This window comes from Ovis aries, chromosome 8 (genome assembly GCF_016772045.2).
Source record: "Ovis aries strain OAR_USU_Benz2616 breed Rambouillet chromosome 8, ARS-UI_Ramb_v3.0, whole genome shotgun sequence".
Lineage (NCBI taxonomy): Eukaryota > Metazoa > Chordata > Mammalia > Artiodactyla > Bovidae > Ovis > Ovis aries.
The window spans coordinates 55,497,991-55,518,123 of NC_056061.1; the positions used below are offsets into that span (position 1 = coordinate 55,497,991).

A 20,133-nucleotide genomic window follows, 5' to 3' on the forward strand; every position below is an offset into this window, starting at 1 on the left:
GCTTAGAGGATGCCCAGGGACCATGAAAGAATTTTTCTGTAACTAAAATTTAAGAAAATGAATCACTTGTAGCCATCAATATTGTAATTTAAAAAATACTTCATGAATTTTTATATTTTTTAAATAAAATCTTATTTTTAAAATGAAAGTTCATAATTATACAAAAGAATACAAAATTGTACTAATCATAAAAATTCAAGATATCTTTTAGATAGCATCTTTCATTTAGTCATTTAGCCAAACATTCATTTTACTAAAATTTCTTGAATAACTGCTCTATACATAGTTCTGTGAAAGCAGCTGTAAAAAAAGGATTTTTATCATCCTCTTTTCTAAAAGAACTTAGGCCAATAAATGTATTGGTGCTTTGACCAAGAAATTACAGAAAGGAATGACTCTGCATAGATTGCTGCCTTAAAAAAAATTAGTTCCAAAAAAAGTTTTGGAACATTTAGATCTATTTCCTGACAGTTTTCCACTGTTCCTTCCAGTGCAAACCCACAGTTAGGGAGGAGGGGTAGGAGCCTTAAAACTTGATTTGAATAATCCCTAGTTTTAATGTCTAGTGTAATTTTGATCTAAAGACACATACTAGCATACACACACCCCACATGCGTACACACAACTTATAAAGTGTCGGGTTGACAAAAGCTGTGCAGCTGCATTTTGATCTCCAGGTTCTTCTCTGAAAATCAAGTCCAGATGACTATGAACCAAGCTGACTGTAGGAAGGAGAGAACAGGTTTGAGCAAATGTAGACCCACTCTGAAACTTCATGGAATCTGTTTGGAATAAACCAAATTTTCCAGATCTCTCCAAATTTTGCTTTGCCTAACACCAGGGAGATCATCTTTCCAATAATTTGAAAGCAGAATAAGTTTGAGAACTAACTTCTGCAGCTTCTCAGAACTTAAGCAGTGCAGATAAAGCAACACTCTGATAACTCGCTTAAAATCTTAGCAAGTATCTGTAGAAGTATTTCATTACCCTTCGAGGTATGAATAGCTCCAGATGGGTGAGAGTAAGGAGGTGTTTGGTGAAGTTCTTTTGAATTTTACCAAACCGGAAGCATTTGAAAACTACCTGGAAATAAATGAGCCCAAACTACTACTGGATTTATAATAGATGCTATGTTACATAATTGAGCATATTCAAAATTTATGAAAAGAACCATTCGATAATAGCATTGGAGACTGCCACATTGCAGACAGGTGTTCCATAAATAAGTCCATAAGCTCTGTATTTGCATTTCCAGCATGGTGTTCTTGTGAAATTCAGAATGGTTTTTGAGCACAGTTAAATACATACAAACTTACATTGAAAGTTTTGTGCCTACACAAGATATTTATGTTTGCACATAGCAATGACGTTCCTGGATGATCTGAAGTTATTTTTAACCCAATTATTAATTAAAGTTGGCTAGCTTGAACAAATTGCTGTGATATAAACTGACATAGCTTCTTCATCATGGGTTAAAAAAATAGCAATCTATTTCAGGAAGTGAAACCTGATTGCATGAAACTGAACCCACACAAAACTTAAACTGTTCAGATAAACAGTTTCCTCCAGGAAAACTCTCCTATACCCTTCTGTAGACATTGAATGTTTAGTACAAATGTGAGACAAACGTTTCAGTCAGAAACTTTACAAATAGAATATTTGTCTTATAAGAACATTTTTGTTTCTTCTCCTTTCAACTACAAGGTCACAATTTTTTCTTTATGCCTGCTTACTTTGGACACATTTATTATGTAAGAAAGAGAATTTGGAGAAACTCATCATATTATACACACCATTCTGTTAGTCAGTGTTTATATAAATATTCATTCACAGGCCTGATCATCCTTGTGACATAATGTACTCTGACATACATAACATTAGTAAAATTGATTTGAGAAAGATTTCTCCTCTTTTCTGTTACACCAGAGTTTTGCTTTGAATAAATTATTAATCATTTAACTCACAGCAGCGAGTAAGATGTCCAAGAATGACTGAAAGGAAAAAGGTTTTCTCCTATCAGGCCTTCCCTTTGACCTTACCAAGAGAACATTGACAAAACAGTGGCAACTAAAACGAAACCCCCCAAAACAGGCCAAACTGAGACCAGGAAATAGTGATCGGTCACCAGTACCTATGACAGATGTCAGGGCAGCAGCACCTGGCTAGAATGGGACTCTAGACAAGATATGAGTCAAATTTAGTGGTAACTCAAGAGTTAATGCTTAGAGATGAGACTGGGGGAATATGTCAAATTCATTTAGGAAAATTAAGGGAATGTGAAAATTCACAAAGAAGAAAGGAAAATCTACCAGTAATTGCACCTCTCAACGATAATCTTTATTAAATTTCAGAGTATTAATATAACATTTAAAAAAATAGAGATCATATTTTGTGAACTCTTTATTGCCATTTTCATGTATCAACAGTTATTCTGTGTTTAGAATGGCTATAAAATATTTCATGGCATTAAAGTATTTTATTGAACAAATCCTTTATTGCTAGACTTTTACCATATACAGATTTGGTTGTACTGTATATAATTTGGAATTGTTGCTTCTTCACTATTTGAAGTGATGCTGTGAGTTGGATTCTTTTATGATTGTGAATAAATCTTTGTATATGGTGAATCGCTGTTATTGTTGTTTAGTCACTAAGTCATGTCCAACTCTTTTGCAGCCCCATGGACTGTAGCCCACCAGGCTCCTCTGTCTATGAGATTTCCCAGGCAAGAATATTGGAGTAGGTCTCTATTTCCTTCTTCCGGGGAACCTCCTGACCTGGTGACTGAACCCCTGTCTCCGCCAGATTCTTTACCCTGAGACACCAGGGTGAGTTGCTAAAAGTGAAATTGCTAGGCTTGTGGGTTTGCACATTATTTTTTGGGCATCTGTAGAGTATTGGAAGTGTTCTCCTAGGAAGATTATGTGACTGATAACCAGCACTGTAGTCATGTGGGTCTCTTTCCAAGGCCTCAGCCCCATTCCTTGTAACTGTGCCTCAATAGTTCTTACAGGGATAGTACCCAAGTCTTAGCATTTGGGAAAGAAAGGGGAAAGTCCAGCCAGACTTGAAAGCAATCACACCTCCTCAGATTTCTCTGCTTATCCTATATCATCTGATAAGGGGAACACATTACAGATAGGAGAACCACTGGACAGTGTTCAGTGGCAGAAATCAGGATGAAATTAAGCTTCATAATTTTTATCTTAAGACTGGGAGAAATTTATTGAGTTTCTGAAGGTTATGTAAGCAACTCAAGCCTTGACCTGAGAATAAAATGCAAGCTGCTGACTATTCAGATAATTATCAAACCAATTTTTCTTTCTAATAAAAGTAACTCCCTTTAATTTCTAGGTTAATTTAAAATTAATAAAAGATGGTAGGTGTGTAGCTCAGAAGGCTCCTACCTTCTTAATCTGCGATCCAAACAATAGCAAGCTTCTACTAGTGCGCGAGGGAGCTAGAACTGTGTCTTCTTCATGGCCATAACTCAGGACTTGTGGCAGAATTTCACCTGTCTAAGAAATTCAGTCAGATCAATATCTTGCGACTTTTTAAAATGCTCCGATGAATAGAAATCTGGAGGGTGGGGGTGGGGTTGTGAGGAAGCACCTAGACAGGCACTGTAAATTGAAACGGTTGGACGACTTTGATGATGTTTAATTATTCTGTGGTGATCACAGATTATCTTTCTAAATTTACTTTCTGGCTTTCTTCACATATTATATAAGTAGGAGGCAGCACACTTTCGAGAAACACACTGAACAGGGAAACCGAGATTCTTGGCTTTGCTACTAACTAACCCAAAGACTTGGGATAATTCCCTTAACTTTTCTAGTCCACTGTTACTTAACTTGTCATGTAGTAACTTTCATGTTTATAACAAGCAAATACCACTAATTAATATAGATAGGAGCCAGGTTAGCCTGTATGGTGATTAAGATATTTGACAATGATGCCTAATTATAGGTTCAAATCCTGGCTATATACCACTTAATAACCATGTAACTTTGGGAAATTTGCTTAACCTCTCTGTATGTCAGTCTCCTCACTTAAAAAACACAGTTATAATAGAATCTACTTCTAAGAGTTCATGTGAGAATTCAATGATACTGTTCGAGTGTGTCATCTGACAAGCACCCACTAACTGTTAGCTGTCAATAGTGTATACTCATCATAGTTTGGTAGAAATTTATTACATAAGACCCTTTAATTCATCTAGTGTAGAAATTATTTGGACTAATGTTTTTATTGCATCTATTTGAGCACTATTTAGTCTAGCTTGGTATCTTTACTAGCAGTAATGATTTATTTATGTCGTTAAATTTGCTTCATTTTCTGAATAACCTTTTTTTACTTAGAGCATCATTTTATCTTTGTCGTCTTGTTTCAAAGCTGCTTTCAGAAAAACACTGAAAAAATTGCTAATATTAACAATGTAACTATTCAATTAGGTTTTCAAATATGCTTCAAATTTCATAAGAGCCTAAAATTTGTAACTTAGTTTTGAAAAATTACTTTGATTCATATTATTTTGTTAATAATAGTTTAGACTACACACACTCTACTACAGTGAAGTTTATCTTTATGTGACTACATTTGGGTCAGCCTCTACGGGAGATTAGTTATCAGAAAAGAAGGGAAGCCTCATTACAGCATGATTCACCCCAAAAGGGTCCTTCAGTTCTCAGAGGGCACTTAGACTAAGAAGCAAGGCTTTTCACAAATGTAAGAAGAGTATGTATTAGTATCCAAAAGTTAATGCCATATCTTACATTGCTTCAGTTTTCATGTGCTAAAAGTCAAATTAAATAATAAGCTGCCAACATAAATTCAGACAGAGCCCTGCAAAGGTTTTAATATTTTGATAGTGGAATAGTCTTCCATGTCAAGAGGAAATACGTTAAAACAATACAAGCCACTCATGAAGCTAATAAGAGTTTACTAGGTATAGTACATTGCTGTAACTTTCTAAATCTTAGAAGCAGATTAAAGACCAATCGGGAAAAAAGAAAACCATAGTATAAGCTGTTAAAAAAACTCCATTATTTGAGTTGATGAAAAAGTGGCAACTAATAAAATAGACACCAAAAAAATCCATTTTCTTTCTCTCTTTCCTTCTATCTATCTGCCTATCTTCTATCATTATCTTCTATCTAATTATACTAGCAGTTAAAAAGATAAATCTGTCACTCTCCCACATTTGTGATCTTTTAGTTTTTCTTGGATTTATATCAACAAGGTAAAGAAACAAAACCATTTCTGGAAAAAAAAAAAATCAATCCTCCTTACCCCCATTTGGTTAGTTAAGAATAGATTTTTTTTCAGAATACATTTTTGAAGTGAGTGACTGAAGTAGTCGTAATTTATGATTATTTACCTCAACCTGCATATAAAAAGGGGTGATTTTGTGTATTTTTATCTCTCTTTTTATCATACCTAAGTAAAGCTGGGGATTATTTTAAATTTCATATTTAAAATACACAATGCAGGGAGATCAGAGCAATAACTAAATTTGAACATCAAGCATTCTGATGAGGACAGCATCTCATCAATCTGAAGTGTTTTCTAAATATGCAAAATGATTAAAAGATATAAGTTAAAGGAGCATTTCAATCCCCCCCCTTTTTTTTTTGGCCAACAAAGATTTTATTGAGAATCAGGGACACAGCCATAAGAGAGGGAAGCACACAGGACTGCAAATTAAAACCCGGTAGCCAGCAAGGGCCCTCTGGGCCAGGAACACTGCTTCCTGGGGTCCTCACAGTCTCCCACCAACAGACACACAAGACTGGGCAGTCAGGGGATGGGATGGTGGCTCTGGTGGCCCACAGAGTGAGAGGACATATGATGCCTCATTATGAGTGACAGGGCAGGGAGGTAAAATGGATCAGGGTCCATCACTGCCGAAGACCACCCCCTTCTCTCAGAGCCAATACCAGATGGAGGGCTGAGCCACTTACTAGCTGGTAATCAGCTGATGTCTTCTCGACATTCATCTGTCTACCACTGTGCGAGCCTCTGCCGCTCTGGGGGAATTCCCTCTTTCTCCTCCTCATGCTCCTTGATTTGTTCCACTTGTCTGTGGGTTCAGTGTCAATCTCAATCTCCTTTCTGCAGCGTCTTCACTTTAATTAGCATCTTCCTCTCTGTTTGGGGCTGCACACAGATAAATTGCTGCTTCTACCGCTGCGGTCCCCAATGCCTCTCTCAGTCCCAATTTTTGATAGTAAAGCATTTCTGAGTTTCATGCAATAAAAGGACCTTACTTGTAACATTTTCTCATAAAACTTTATGTGATTCAAACCACCAAATTGATTTTATCCAAAGTAAATTTAAAAATAAATTGTGTTTGAAATTCATATATCAACAGCTAAAGATGAAAAGGAATGTATATATGACACTGGATCAAAGCAGTTAGTGAGTTTTAAATGCCAAGTATATTAGGTGTGGTGTAACAAAACAAAAGTAGAAAACATGATTTAGTTCTCAAGATAATTCATACATGTATAAATTCTATGGTTCAAGCCAATATCTCAACAGTAGAAAGACGCACACATTATGGTGAAGGCATTGCAAAATGCTCATTATGTGGGTTTCTTTGAAGGACAAGCAATGTCTCCATGTTACTATATAGTCTAATTCTAATCATTTCTGACTTTCCAAAAACCATGTTTTGGGACCATGCTACTTTACTGACTTGCAAAATTGTCTTGTTGTTCAGCCCCTAAGTCATGTCTGATTCTTTTGCCACCCCATGGACTGTAGCCCGCCAGACTCCTCTGTCCATGGAATTTCCCAGGCAAGATTGCTGGAGTGGGTTGCCATTTTCCTCCAGGGGATGTTCCTGACTCAAGGATCAAGCCCACATCTCCTGCATTGAAGGCAGATTCTTTACCGCTGAGCCATCGGATAAGTGAAGCAAGTGAAGTCGCTCAGTCGTGTCCGACTTTTTGCGACCCCATGGACTGTAGCCTACCAGGCTTCTCAGTCCATGGGATTTTCCAGGCAAGAGTACTGGAGTGGGTTACCATTTCCTCCTCCAGGGGACCTTCCCAACCCAGGGTTCCAACCCGGGTCTCCCACAATGTAGGCAGACGCTTTACCCTCTGAGCCACCAGGGAAGCCCAGGAACCGTCGGATAAGTCCCCATCCCCAAATTGTCTTAACTGGGTTTTATTGTTACCTTACTTCTTACTGAGAGACATTTCAAGAAATACTAGTATGAGCTGACATTTCTGAAAATGTTGCCTTCTTTATCTCCTACTGCCTCTTCAACTAGAAAAGTTCCCTGGGGAACTTTTTTCTTCTGTAAAGGAAATGAGATTTTTTTTTTTTTCCTTCCTTTTTTTGCTTTGTCTTCCTGGAAGCTCAGAGCCAAAGTTGTTCTCAAAATATAACAGCTCTGTTGGATCTTAGGACCTACTTACATGTATTTTCCATTGTGTTCTCTTTTTTCTTCCCCTGGACCTGTTTTCACTTTAGAATGTAATGAATTCTTTGTAGAAAGGTCATGGCTGGAGAGCTAGCTAGCTAGCTAGCTAGATGTGACTGATAGATCTGAGGAACATGGCAGGAATCAGAGTTAGTTGAGGTTAATAAACAAAGTCTACTGGTATGAATCAGAGTTAGTTGAGGTTAATAAACAAAGTCTACTGGGAGAGAACAGGTTATTAAAAGTAATATTTTATGTCAATGGTAAAAGTGTATGTTTGTTCACTAGTGAAAATGCAGGCAAATGAGAAAAACATAGAATTTCTACAGTCCTACCAGTTAGGTGGATCAGATGGTAAAGAATCTGCTGCAATGAGGGGGACCCAGGTTTGATCCCTGGGTTGGGAAGATCCCCTGGAGGAGGAAATGGCAACCCACTCCAGTATTCTTGCCTGGGGAATTCCATGGACAGAGGAGCCTGGTGGGCTACAGTCCATAGGGTTGCAGAGTCAGACACAACTGAGTGACTAACACTTTCATTTTTCACCAGCCAGAGATATCTGCTGCTAGTTTTTTGGTGTCATTCTCCTTAATATCTTGTCTTCATGAAGAATATGCATCAGATAGACCTCTTGGCCTCCCCTGTGGGCATCTGCAGAGCCATCCTTTACTCAACACTCTGAGACACAGAGAGACTATGTAATTGGCCTAGAGCTAATAATATTTAAACTCTGGTTTCAGCCTAGGCAACTGACTTGAAAGTATATGCCTTGCCCTGAGCTACCATTGAGAACAAGTATTACATTTATTGAAAATCCTCCTAAGTTCAATGTACTTAAACCTCTTTAAATGTACCTGATTAACTGGAAGCTCAGTCTTATCCTGAGATGAATCTCGTGACACTACCCTTCTGGAAACTTCTGAGAGGGTTGGGCATGATGCCTCGCTGCACATATCCAGAGCCCTTGCCTTCAACTCTGTACTTTCACATGCTAGGGAACACCATGACTTATTCATTGTGTCATTCACTACTGCACATCTTGATACCGTGTTGCTGGAAGTATCCAGACTACTGATTCCACAATGTTCACTTGGCTGACACTGATTTCCTCCAACCTGGGGAAATACATATGTATTACATATGACAGAAAAAGGCTAATAGCCTTCAAAAACAAAAAGCACTTGATAATCAATAAGAAAAAGACTCACTGGAGAAACCACAAAGGATAAAATACATAAAAGGAAGTTCATAAAAGGAAAAATATTATCTGTTCAATAAACATATAAAAATGTGTTCAACCTCATTTTTAATTTTTAAAATGCAAGTACAAATAGAAACCAATCTCAGCTTCCTCCCTTCCTTGTTGATAAATTGGCAAGCCAGAGCATTTGGATGTGAAGAAAATAAGCATTCTTATAAACTGTTAATAACAGAAAGGTTGATAGCAAATTTTTCTGAGATAATTTGACGTTATTTATCAAATGTTTAAAAAATTGGCCTTTTGATTTTGCAACATCACTGCCAGGATTTATCCTGAGGCTATTTTGTGTGTTTATACAGAGATAGATGATAAATGCAATTTTTTGTAACTTTTTTATAATATAAAACTGAAAACAACCAAAGTACTTATAAATAGTAGATTAGATTTATAGATTTATTGGATCATGGTTGTTCATGAAATGAAATATCACTCAGTTGTTAAGAAAGATGATGTCTATGTATACGCTGGTGGTGGTGTAGTTGACTGCTAAGTTGTGTCCAACTCTTACGACCCCATGGGCTGCAGCCTGCCAGGCTCCTCTGTCTATAGGATTTTCTAGGCAAGAATACTGGAGTGGATTGCCATTTCCTTCTCCAGAGGATCGTCCTGACCCAGGGATCAAACCTGGGTCTCCTGCGCTGCAGGCAGATTCTTTACTGACTGAGCTACCAGGGAATCCCATGTATATACTAAGATTTGTATATACTGTCTGTACATACCAAACAGAGGCTCAGCTTAGTGATTAGAAATTGATTTTGAGACCTCAGTGCAGATTCTGGAGCCATACCTTCATTCAAAACCTGGCCTCACCACTACAGCATGCATTACAATCTCTGTGTGCCTCACTTTGCTTGTCTGTTAAGTGGACACAAGAACAGTACCCATCTCATAGGTTTTTATGAGGATTAAAGAATTCAGTGTTTGCAAAGTGCTAGAGGATGGCTTGACACATAGAAAGCATTACATAAAATTTTATGAAGTAAAAAAAACACTGATATGAAAAGTTAGAGTACATGGAGTGTAAAGTAAAATGATGTAGAAGACTGTAATTCCATGTATCTAAAAAAAAAAAAAAATGATAAAGGTGAGATCCATACTTGCATGAGAATACATTTCTGGAAGCCACCACAAGAAATGTTGCATTTACCCCTGGGGTATGGAAAGGAGGTAGATGGTCTCAGAGCCTTTTCATCTTCACCCTTCTTACAGTGTGGAGTTCTTTTGTTTGTATTTCATCAGCAACAGCTCCTGGTTTTGACAGATTTTATGACAGGCAGAAGACTGGTTTGCCCCAAACTCACAGAGGACTTCTGCCAAGTTGTGGTGGATTGAATGCCGCAGGCCAAGCTCACATAATCTCTTCTCTGACTCAGCCAACATATCAGTACCAACACACACACACACACATTTACATACACTCACATGCATACTCACATATATGCATGCATATATACATATGGTACAAAATTACAATCAAGTGGTAAACACTAATTTTTGTCACTGTTTTTTTCAGTTAATGATTCTTTAGGAGTATTCTACCATTTCATTAAATTTTCTTTGAAAATATCATTTTAACAACTGCATGATGTTCTACCATGTATGCATCCCACATCCTTTCCTGGACTGTTTTATGGAACAAAACAGACCTAGTTGAACAGAGAATAAAGTCAGGGTGTTGTGTGAGGAAGCCCTGCACAGTGTTTCCACAGCCTCCCTTTTCATTTTTTACTGGCCTGTGACATTCCTTGCTCGTCATTATAAAAATGCAGCCAAGCTAATTCACTTAAGGCACAGATTACTGATATGGTGGGGGAAAAAATAGATACTGATTTGGAAAAGAAGGCTGTATTTTAACAGAGAGCTAACCATTTATCTAAAGTGTAATTTTCAGTGGTAGATTTCCAGTCATCAGGAAGCAGAGTAAGGGAGGATTGAATAGAATGGACAAAACAATGAGAGTTAACATTTGCCATTTAGGCTCAGGAAATGTTGGTTGAATTGAAATATTTGGAGGTTGGCACAGATAGGCCTTCAATTTATCTTCCTTGGATTGTTGCAAATCGCTGCAGCCTACAAACCATAGGAAGTAAACGAGTCACAACAATAACAGGAAGTCACAGAGAGTTCTGGAATATAAAGCGCTAGCTTTCCAATTTTGTCCACTCATGCTTTCTAGCTTTGTTATAACCTTGGGCAAGATTACTTGATTTCTCTGTGCTCGCTTTTATCATCTACACAATATGATCTACCCTCAAATATGCTGTGAGACATCAAGGCTCAACGCGCTTCTTGATTTCAGGCTTTCCTTGCAGGGAAGGCTGAACGTCAGACTAGACAACACAGAAAGCCCTTGACAATAAATGAGAATTCAACACAGACCATCTAAGTGGGAACTGACCTTAGACTCACTTTGGTAATCAGTGTATAAATTCATGGTTTAACTTAATTGAATGTCCAGTGACTAATTCCTGACACTTTTAAAATGTTGGAGTCATCCTTTTCCAAAATTTTTATATATTTATTTATTTTGGCCATGCCACAAGACATGTGAGATCTTAGTTCCTCGACCAGGGATCAAACCTGTGCCCCCTGCATTGGGAAGTTCCGAGTCTTAACATCTTGACCACCAGGGGAGTTACCCACTCCCTTACACTTTTATTGTCATTGAGAGGAGAAGCAGAAGGATAGAAATACTTCTAACATTTGGGAGCAAAATATGTTTGTTTGATTATCTCCTTTAATCCTCAAAGTGGCTGTTTTAAGGTAGATTCTTTACACAGAGAGAGATGAAAGCTTAGCACTTACCCAAATGCACATACTTCAGAAGGAGTATAGCTGGAATTTAAATTTGAAAGCCTCTATTTGTGCTCCACACTGCCTAGGTGATTTTCAGAGGTCTGTAGAGGCACATACAAATTAAGCATTACTGTTATCATATTACTCAAAAGGTTATAAAACCAAAGTAGCATGAGTCACCAAAATGAGAGTGACTCACCAACATCTCTATTGTGAGAACTTTTTGTTCGGGAAATCTTCCCTCAACATGGAAGGGACTAATTTATGATGAAGTGTTTCATAAAATAAAACCATGATATGTCAGTGACTATAACTGTATATTACCAGCAAGAGCTGGATTTTTCTATACAGATGACTAAGCTTCTTAGGGGCCTATAGAGTATATTTGATATAGATATCTACACACAGATATTTATGTATAGTTATTACATTCATAAGATAAAATTGTATATGTATTTTGTATGTGTAGACATGTACAAATATGTCTGTTGTTGTTTAGTTGCTAAGTCATGTCTAACTCTGTGTGACCCTCTGGGCTGTACCACGTCAGGCTCCTCTGTCCGTGGAATTTCCCAGGCAAGAATACAGGAGTTGATTGTCATTTCCTTCTCCAGAGGATCTTCCCAATTAGGGAATCAAACTCACATATCCTGCATTGGTAGGCAGAGTCTTTAGCACTGAGCCACCAGGGAAGCCCCGCAAATACATATATGTATGTGTGTTAGTCTCTTAGTTGTGTCCGACTCTTTGCTACCCCATGTAGTGTATGTAGCCTGCTAGGCTCCTCTGTCCATGGAATTCTCCAGGCAAGAATACTCGAGTGGATTGCCATTCCCTTTTCCAGGGGATCTTCTAGACCCAGGGATGGAACCTGGGTCTCCCGAATTGCAGGCAGATTCTTTACCATTTAAGCCACCAGGGAAGCCCACATATATATAAAGGGAATATGGTTGCAATTTTACTTTATGCCTGATCTATTGATAGTTAACACTGAGTAAAACATTTGAAAATACAAACATTTAATTATTTTTCTTCCTCTTTGTAAAGTGAGCTGCACATGTTCCAGCTCCTTTCCCAGAGAATCATCTTAGCATTATGTCCATTCATATCATTTTGCCTTTCCCACTCATGTCATTCCCATGGAAACCAAGGAAGTGGATCTTATACGCTTGTCTCCTCTTCCCTGTTGAATGTGGCCGGTTGTCTTCCCATCCATTCAACAATCATTTCTGAGTCCCTGCCTTTGTGCCCCTTGCTGTGCCAGGCTAAGCAGCGTGAAGCACTAAACTCATGTGCAGATGTAGCTCACTCTTTCTCCTCTCCAGAAACTTCAGTTTAATGACATGAAGACACCCTGGGGCCATGCTGAGGGTGCAGCTGACAGAGCTACGTGAGATGGGAAGCTGAAGAAGGGAAGTCCCCTCCTGAAGGCCAGTGACTATTTTTTGAGAAAGTGTGAGAAAGCTGGTCAGAAAGTGTAGAGAAGACCCCAGAAGGATGTGTGCTTAAAGAGTTTCAAGCCACATGGTTTTATAACACTTTTCAGCTGATTTTGAAAGGAAAGAGATAGAAAACAACCTCTATATTCAGGAAAAGAAGCCTTGAGGCATTTTTTTCCCCACCTTGATATTGACACCCCCACCCCCATCACCTGTGCCATGAAAAAAGTCACCAAGCATAAATGGCTGGTCCTGAGCCATGGCGCCAACACCCCCCACCCCCACCCCCACCAAGTACGAACAGTCACAGCCTTTCTCCCCTAGTACATGCTACTTGTGAGGTGATGACTGGGTTCCTGCCTCATTCAAGTCAGACAGATGGGGAGTCAACTCAGCCTGTCATTTTGTAGCATTGCGACCTTCACCAACTTGCTTGAATTTTTGAATTCTCGGTTTCCTTACAGGTATAATGGAGGTGTTAAAACCTGTCTTACAAAATTTTGAGGAAGGAATGCTGAAGATTGAAGAAAAAAATATATCTAAAGCACCTAGCCTAGTACCTGGTATATTGCAAATATTTAAAACTATATTTAATGTTGTTTTGATTCTATACATATATCATTTTTCTCCCTAGTCTAATCTTAATATCCATGATTTCTCATTGTATAGCCCTTTTTTTTTTATAGTATTTTCCCCCTCTCACTGCCCCTGTTTAAAAGTGCCTCTTGACTCCTTCATGCTGTCCAGGGCCAATGTTCCTTGGCCTGATGCAGCCTTCACTGGGTCCCTCCCTTAAAGGACTATCTGTGTCCTTTGGGTTTGTCCCCTTCCTCCATCCTGGTACTAAAACCTGCCCTTGGTCATTTACATTCCTATTCTGGAATATTCTGTGGTTGTTAAAAAAGCACAATATATGTGATGTGACTATACTGAAAAAGATCTGCTAATGAAAAAGGGAAGTACAGCTCTGGATGTATGGTATGATCTCATTTTTGAGACAAAATCTACTCTTGTTGTTTAAAATTTTTTAAGAAGCATGTACTTTTACCGTTTTGTGTGTGTATAATTTTAAGGAAACTGATATAAGTTATAGGCATTGCAAAGACAGGTGAAAAGGAAAATATAGGTTAAAATGAAAGGATAATGGTAGGCAGTTCACTAAAGCTAGTGTTTTCCCAAGTGGCTGTGAAAGGCATATTTGGCAGATATTAATGGCTTTCTTTGTAGAAACAGAGGTGGCTTAATCAAGTAAGTCTGAGAAGCACCAAGTTAGGTGAAGTAAACAGGTGCATTTGCTTAACACAGGTTATCTCTATAGCTTTAAGGTGCTCCTGTTCCCTGTGAGTCTGAAAAGTGGAGTAAAAGGTGCTCTGACAACACAATCATTCTCTATGGAACAAGCGCAAAATTGCTTCCCAGGTGGTGCTAGTGGTTAAGAACCTGTGAGATGTGGGTTCGATCCCTGGGTTGGGAAGATCTCCTGGAGGAGGGTATGGCAACCCATGGAGAATTCCATGGACAGAGGAGCCTGGAGGCCTGTGGTCCCTAGGGGCACACAGATTTGGACACGACTGAAGCAACTAAGCACACAAGCCTAGCACTGGTTTCCCACTTGAGGTAGGACTCTCAGATTTTGAGAAATGCTGACCACAACTATTTCTCCCCTTAAATATCTCTACTTTTATCTTGTTCCCTTTTATTCACTTCCCATCTATATTCCACCAAGTGTTTGTACCAGACTGTTACCTTTAAGCTCAAAACTTTGTCCATTTAGTAACTATTAAAAAAATCTCACATAACATCCCTACAATTGATTCCAGTTGGCTGAACTATTTCTCTGTTATTGGATGTTTACTTGGCTTTCATTTTTTTCTCTGTAATGAATAAGACTGCAGCAAGCAAAATAAATAAATAAATAAAATAAAACAAAACAAAATCTCAATGACCACTTAACATATAAATAACGTCTACAATTAACCCCAAACAAAAATCATCCAGCTAAAAAAATTGTCTCTTCAATTTGAGAGAAAATTTCCTTTGCTTAGGAAAGGAAATTTTGTTTTTAAAACAACTGCTTTTTAATTTGATCTTAAATTTGACACAGCCGTCATCACTGGTTCTCAGTTTAAGGCCCATGGACCCCTGTGAGGTCCTTTCATATTAGCTGGGTTATTCGTCCCTTCACTTGTTCCTTTTTATATCCATTTGCCAATTCCATGTCCTTCTCCAAGTTATTCTGATCTGCTTAAATTATTAGAATTAAATAGATTAGAATAAATATGTGCTATACAGTAGGATCTTGTTTGTCTATTTTGTATGTAGTAGTCTGTATCTACTAATCCCAAACTCCTAATTTATTCCTCCTCTACCCCCTTTCCCATTTGGTAATCATAAATTTGTTTTCCATGTCTATGAGTCTGTTTCTGTACTGCAAATAAGTTCATTTGTATCATATTCTAGATTCCACATTTAAGTGGTATCATGTGGTATTTATTTGTCTTTTTCTATCTGACTGACTTTACTTAGTATGATAATCTCTATGTCCATCCATGTTGCTGCAAATAACATTATTTCATTCTTTGTTATTGCTAAGTAGTATTTCATTGTATATATATGCTACGTCTTCTTTATCCATTTGTCAGTTTAGGTTGCTTCCATATCTTGACTCGGAGAAGGCAATGGCACCCCACTCCAGTACTCTTGCCTGGAAAATCCCATGGACGGAGGAGCCTGGTGGGCTGCCGTCCATGAGGTCGCTAAGAGTTTGGCACAACTGAGCAACTTCACTTTCATGCATTGGAGAAGGAAATGGCAACCCACTCCAGTGTTCTTGCCTGGAGTATCCCAGGGACGGGGGAGCCTAGTGGGCTGCCATCTATGGGGTCGCACAGAGTCGGACACGACTGAAGTGACTTAGCAGCAGCAGCATATCTTGACTATTGTAAATGCTGCTATGAACATTGGGGCATATGTATCATTTTGAATTAGAGTTTTCTCCAGATATATGCCCAGGAGTGGTATTGCTGGATCACATGCTAACTCTATTTTTAGGTTTATAAGGAACCTCCATGGTAGCTCAGTGGTAAAGAATTCCACCAGCGATGTAGACACAGGAGATGCTGGTTTGATTCCTGGGTTGGGAAGATCCCCTGGAGGAGGACATGGCAACCCATTCCAGTATTCTTGCTGGAAAAATCCCATGGACAGAGGAGGCTGGCGGGCTACAGTCCACAGGGTCACAAAGAGTTGGACACAACTGAAGCTACTGAGCACACACACATACACAGCACAAGGAACCTCCATACTTTTTTTCATAGTGTGTGCTAAGTCCTTTGAGTCCTATCTGAGTCTATGTGACCCTACAGACTATAGCTCAGGCAAGAGTACTGGAGTGGATTGCCATGCCCTCTCGCAAGAGATCTTTCTGACCCAGAGATCGAGCCCATGTCTCTGTGACTCCTGCATTGGCATGTGGCTTCTTTACCACTACCACCACCTGGGAAGCCCTTTTTTTCACAGTGGTTACATGAATTTACATGTCCACCAATAGTGTAGGAGGGTTCCCTTTTATCCACATCCTGTCCACCAGCTATTATTTGTAAACTTTTTAATAATGGCCATTTTGACCAGTATGAGGTGATACCTCATTGTCATTTTGATTTGCATTTCTCTAATAATTAGCAGTGGCCACAGGACTGGAAAAGGTCAGTTTTCATTCCTTTCATTCATCCCAAAGAAAGGCAATGCCAAAGAATGCTCAAACTACCACACAATTGCACTCATCTCACATGCTGGTAAAGTAATGCTCAAAATTCTCCAAGCCAGGCTCCAGGAACATGTGAACCGTGAACTTCCAAATGTTCGAGCTGGTTTTAGAAAAGGCAGAGGAACCAGAGATCAAACTGTCAACACCCACTGGATCATGGAAAAAGCATGAGAATTCCAGAAAAACATCTATTTCTGCTTTATTAACTAACCCAAAGCCTTTGACTGTGTGGATCACAATAAACTGTGGAAAATTCTGAAAGAGATAGGAATACCAGACCACCTGACATGCCTCATGAGAAACCTGTATGCAAGTCAGGAAGCAATGGTTAGAACTGGACATGGAACAACAGACTGGTTCCAAATAGGAAAAGGAGTACGTCAAGGCTGTATATTGTCCCCCTGCTTATTTAACTTCTATGCAGAGTACATCATGAGAAATGCTGGGCTGGATGAAGCGCAAGTGGGAATCAAGATTGCTGGGAGAAATATCAATAACCTCAGATATGCCATCCTTATGGCAGAAAGTGAAGAAGAATTAAAAAGCCTCTTGATGAAAGTGAAAGAGGAGAGTGAAAAAATTGGCTTAAAGTTCAACATTCTCAAAACTAAGATCATGGCATCCAGTCCCATCACTTCATGGCAAATAGATGAGGAAACAGTGTCAGACTTTATTTTTGTGGGCTCCAAAATCACTGCAGATGGTGATTGCAGCCATGAAATTAAAAGACGCTTACTCCTTGGAAGGAAAGTTATGACCAACCTAGACAGCATATTAAAAATCATAGACATTACTTTGTCAACAAAGGTCCGTCTAGTCAAGGCTATGGTTTTTCCAGCCTTTTTCCAAGGCTATGGTCCATGTATGGATGTGAGAGTTGGACTATAAAGAAAGCTGAGCACCGAAGAATTGATGCTTTTGAACTGTGGTGTTGGAGAAGACTCTTAAGAGTCCCATGGACTGCAAGATGATCCAACCAATCTGTCCTAAAAGAGATCAGTCCTGAGTGTTCTTTGGAAGGACTGACGTTGAAGCTGAAACTCCAATCTTTGGCCACCTGATGCGAAGAGCTGACTCATTTGAAAAGACCCTGATGCTGGGAAAGATTGAGGGCAGGAGGAGAAGGGGAAAACAGAGGATGAGATGATTGGATGGCATCACTGACTCAATGGACATGGGTTTGGGTGAACTCCGGGAGTTGGTGATGGACAGGGAGGCCTGATGTGCTGCGGTTCATGGGGTCGCAGAGTTGGACACAACTGAGCAACTGAACTGAATTGAACTAAATAATTAGTAATGTTGAGCATCTTTTCTTGTGCTTATTGGTGATCTGGATGTCTTCTTTGGAGAAATGTCTATTTGGGTCTTCTGCCCATTTTTTGAGTGAGTTGTTTTCTCTTTGTTGTTGAGTTGTATGAGCTGTTTGTATATTTTGGAAATCCCTTGTCAGTCACATCATTTACAAATATTTTCTCCCAGTTTGTAGGTTTTCTTTTCATTTTGTTTATAGTTTCCTTTGCTGTGCAAAAGCTAGAATAAGCAGATAGCTAAGTGTTGTCATATTGCTGGCTTGCATGGCAGCACTGCCCTATATTTCTACCAGCATTGCACACATTTTTCACTAACCAGGTTCTAATTTTTGCTAGTTTGATTGATGTGAATTACTATCTTATTTTTATTTGCAATATTTTAGAATTTTCTTCTAAACTTGCTGCCTAGTATTTTATATTTTGACTCTATAATAACTTTTAATAAGATAGTAAAATTGTAAACATGACCACCAGCAACAGTGTCTAAATCCTCAGAGTCACATAGGCCAAAGAGTGCTTGTGATAAATCAGTGAGTTTTGCAACTCTGTATGTGTATTTTGCTAGGCAATATTGAAAGCAAAACAGAAAACCACCACATCCAAAGAACATCTTAGTATTATTTACTCAAAATTAAAATGTTCATTTTATCATTCTCTACATTCTTCTTGCAACAGGAAATGACTTCTGAATACATTGCCTCATCTGTCATTGTCAAGGATTAAATATAAACCAAATTTGCAAGGTATTTTTTTTAAAGATTGCTAGAGCAGAATAATGTCATTGTCAACACTTTTAAACGTTTTATGACTTTGGGATCTTTCCTTAAAAAAACTAATTAAAATTGGTCATGAATATTAATGTTTGAATTGAAAACAACTGCCACTAGGTGGCAAACAATCTACACATAGAATTATACAAAAGAGAAAATTATAAGGATACTGTCATATATGCATATATGACAGTGCAAAATATCTGGTTAATACAATATCAACTGTGGATTAAGGAATGTAAGCCTAATGGTACAAAGAGTGACAAATGGACTTGGTGAGAAATTGAGCTTTGTTTTGTCTTAAATGAATTTTTTTTTTTTTTTAACAATGAGGATAGCAGATATTTGGCCTTAAAATCAAACATTTGTCATTACCGTGGAACTGGAATATGGACATATATTGTTATGTTCAATCTCATCTGTGCTTTCCAAGTAAGGTATCTCTCTATGATTGGAGATACATCGATGGTAAAATACTGTAGCCCTGAGTGACCTTGAATTTGTCCTAGGGCTTCTTGTCTAGCTTCATGTATTCTATATGGTTATCAATTTTTATAGTATGTTGAATATAGGAGAAGAGTGCTGCTGGGATTTTATTTCTCCATTTGATTCATCCCTCTGGAAATAAGAAATATGATGTCATGGTGAAGAATGCAGACTCTGGTGCTAGACTGCCAGATCTGGGTATTAACACAGTTACCTACAAGTTGTATAATTGTGATAGGCTGCATTATTCTTCCCAAATAATAATTTCCCCTTCTTGTAAGCGGATGATACATTCCTCACACTATTGATCTTGCGCTTGATCATGTATGTGCCCTGGCCAGTGATGTGTGAGGAAACATGGTGTGTACTGCATTTAGCAAGCAGCTTTAGGAGCTGCTGTATGTTTCCACCATTTCTCTTAATCTTTCCTTCTACCAGGAAAATGATGTGCCCTCAGATAGAACTGGCTACTCTTTCAACCTGGGGTCTGCATTGAGAAGACCCATAAAAAGAGCTGAGGAAAATGGCAGGCAGCTACCAGAATATAACTTCAGTGAGAAATAAGTATGTACTATATAAGCTACTGAAACTTTGAGGTTATTTGTTATTACAACAATACCTAGTGAAAACTGATAATTACTATGACCTTGGGCCTCAGTCTCTTTACCTATAAAATGAAGCTGATAATTTTACCCTTCTCATAGGGCTTGGGGGATAAGTTAATATAAAGAATATAGAACAATATATTCCATCACATTCGTTAGATATCATTATTAAAATAGTCTATATGTATGTAAAAAAAGAGATTTCATCTATTGAATGACTACTATAGTCTAGGTGATTTTACTTATGATTTTATTTAGTCATACA

General features: G+C 38.3%; 1 pseudogene; it reads right to left on the reverse strand.

Annotated features, from left to right (window-relative positions):
* Positions 1–5,900: 5,900 nt before the first annotated feature.
* On the reverse strand, positions 5,901–6,141 carry LOC101119054 (NEDD8-like; annotated as a pseudogene).
* Between the last annotated feature and the right edge of the window lie 13,992 nt (positions 6,142–20,133).